Genomic DNA, 2940 nt, shown 5'->3' on the forward strand with positions numbered 1-2940 from the left:
ACTTCCTCAAACCTAAATCATCTTTAACGGAGCCAACTAGAGCTCGAACCTTAGCTGGCGGACAAAAAACACATCTGATCTCATATTTCTCCAGAAGTCTACCTATCTTGGCGGACACATTCGCAGCATACAGAAGAAAAGCCACAGACATAAAAGTGTTTCCAGAAGGTTCAGGTGGAGGTCCAAACTCAAAAGCACGTCGAATTTGTCCGTCCATACAGCTGTTATTATTGAACACGTCCTTAAGATGTTGCAGCTCCTGTGGTAAATTCTTAGCATCCGAGACAGCATGTGGTCGTTTAACCAAGGTCGGAAGGACTCTTGTACGTTGAAAATATGGATGGAAATTTGTAGCATGTACAAAAAACCTGTCGGTATGAGTCGGTTTCCTGTAAACAATGAGTCCAAGAGTTCCATATTCACCACCGGAGGCGCTGCAACTCTTTTTGTGCCAGGAGGCAGCAGGAATGATTGAGCGCGTGCGTGCTGTATTTAGCGCACGCGCTGTTGTACTTCCGATACATATAAAGGTGCAGTCATTTGAGAGTGGAATCAGTAGTGAATGAATGAGTGTGAGAATGTGTTAACTGTAAGATGTATGAGTGTGTACAGTGTATATATCGTGTGAGCGAATGGGAGAATAAAAAAAAAACAAATAAAAAAATAAAAAATAAAAAAATGAAAAAATATAAAAATTTATTATCATCCAGCCAATGTCTTTTTAAATAATTTAAAAGCAGAAAAAAACAAGACAACCAAAAAGCTGTTGTTTTAATGTCAATTTTTATTATTGAAGGCGTAGCCGCATGGCTTGAACTTCTATTTTCAGACTGGGCAATCCTAGATGCCCCAATATATTCTGCAGCGGCGAGTGGAATCAGTTATCGGTGAGAGGAGCGTAGCTTTTCTCACCTGATGATGGCGGCCAGGTGGACCGCTGAAATATTGTGTTCAGATGACAGTTTGATCCGGCTGGAAACCCAGCAAGAATCTGATATACTAACACGCCGGGAAAGTCTACATAATCACATATGATGTGTGACGTACTGGATGACACGTGACTCGACGTTCATGCTAATCGTACTACCTTGTTTACGAGTGTACGATGGTGTCAAATGTCATTTGTCTTACCTTTATGCTGATTAAGTTCAAATGAAACAACGGAGTATGTCAAAAATCGACTGTCACAAAGTGTAGCTGTACGGTTACAACTTCGCTCACAAGTTTACTCTACGGTTCGCTGTCCAATATGCGGCAAACCATACTTTTTATAGTATCGTGCGTTGAGGTTTCTTTCTGTTCCAATAATGAATGGAGCTCAGGAAACACGATTACTATTACTCCTCTGTAACAGGTGTTTTTAGTCTTCCTTTTCTTTGCTGAGCTCTACGTTTCCGAAACACAGACAAGTGTAGAAACTTGTGGTTTTCGATGTGAAAAGCTATTTCTGGCATAGCGTGCTTCAAACTCATACTGTGACAAAATTTGCTCCTTTACTGTTTCTATTATCACGTGAGACTAAATTCTGCATTACTGTGTCAGCTATCCGTCTTTCATTCGTAGGAAAAAGGCAACTGTATATTACAATTACCATACGTTTTTTATTCTACTGTTGAATTATATCTTATGTAGTACTTGTGGATTTAGTGTTGTTAAATGTTAATTTGCTTATGAGGCGATGAGCAATGTGATGTTTCTAAGGGAGTCCCGACATCGTCCCACCTACAAAAACCACTGTAGGTTAATATGTCTAAGCACAGAGAGGAATTCCTCCAAACAACCGTTTTAATAACGCAATAAAGCATGGTCATCCATTTGACGCTGGAAAAAAACTGTGTAGTACGACTGTGGCTTTTTCGCATATATTTTCAGAGTTGTCATGGAACAAAAGTGGTTTGAAAGCACAAAAACTGTATAGCCCTACGAAAATATTAATTTAATAAATATCTACATGCGTTTCGTGTATCGAACATCTTCAGCAGGCAGACCTGGTAGAGAGGAAACCTATGAACCAGAACGTATTCTAGTTATGAGGTCATAAATGGAGAGAGCCCGAACATAATATTGGAGTTGTATACTTACAAATCAAGCCACCGCTGCTAAGTCAGTGCTTTAGCGTCTTCTCTCCCTCCCGCTGTATGGCAACGGCCTTACCGCAGTGGATACACCGGTTCCCGCCAGATCACCGAAGTTAAGCGCTGTTGGGCGTGGCCGGCACTTGGATGGGTGACCATCCAGCCGCCATGCGCTGTTGCCATTTATCGGGGTGCATTCAGCCTCGTGATGCCAATTGAGGAGCTACTTGACCGAATAGTAGCGGCTTCGGTCAAGAATACCATCATAACGACCGGGAGAGCAGTGTGCTGACCCCACACCCCTCCTATCCACAGGAGGATGACACGGCGGTCGGATGGTCCCTATAGGCCTCTCGTGGCCTGAAGACGGAGTGCTCCTTCCCGCTGTGATTCCTCGAGTATGACGAGCGTGAGAACAGTGGGGCTGCGGTCACTCCCCAATCGTCGACTGGTTCCCTATTGCTGAAGCGTGCAGCAGTGTGAGACTAGGCGCTGCTTAGTACGAAATTTTACACGACCTTGCTGTTGTATAGTAACACTGACAAGGCGAAATGACAAATAGTCGGAATCAGATGGCCTGTACCGAAGCTGTGTTTTGTGAGACTGTGGAGTGAGTACGACGAAAATTAATTGGTGTAGTGCACACAATTACAAAACGTGTTCCACCAGAGAAGGGGTGACGTCTGCAGTAAGTTTCGTGCTATAGTCAACGCCCCAGATGAAAAACGTATCTTACGAATTACGACCAGCGCGAAGAAAAAAATTTGTATTGTTTTTCATTCCATCTCTGTCATGAGGAAACGTATGTGCATCAATCGGAAACTGGGCGCACAGCAAAGTCACTGTTATATCTCTATGACCAAAA

The 2940-nt window shown here is 42.9% G+C and overlaps 1 pseudogene; it reads left to right on the plus strand.

Annotated features, from left to right (window-relative positions):
* Positions 1-2140: 2140 nt before the first annotated feature.
* LOC126095215 (5S ribosomal RNA) lies at positions 2141-2257 on the plus strand (annotated as a pseudogene).
* Positions 2258-2940: the final 683 nt, after the last annotated feature.

Source organism: Schistocerca cancellata, chromosome 1 (assembly GCF_023864275.1).
Source record: "Schistocerca cancellata isolate TAMUIC-IGC-003103 chromosome 1, iqSchCanc2.1, whole genome shotgun sequence".
NCBI classification, from domain to species: Eukaryota; Metazoa; Arthropoda; class Insecta; order Orthoptera; family Acrididae; genus Schistocerca; species Schistocerca cancellata.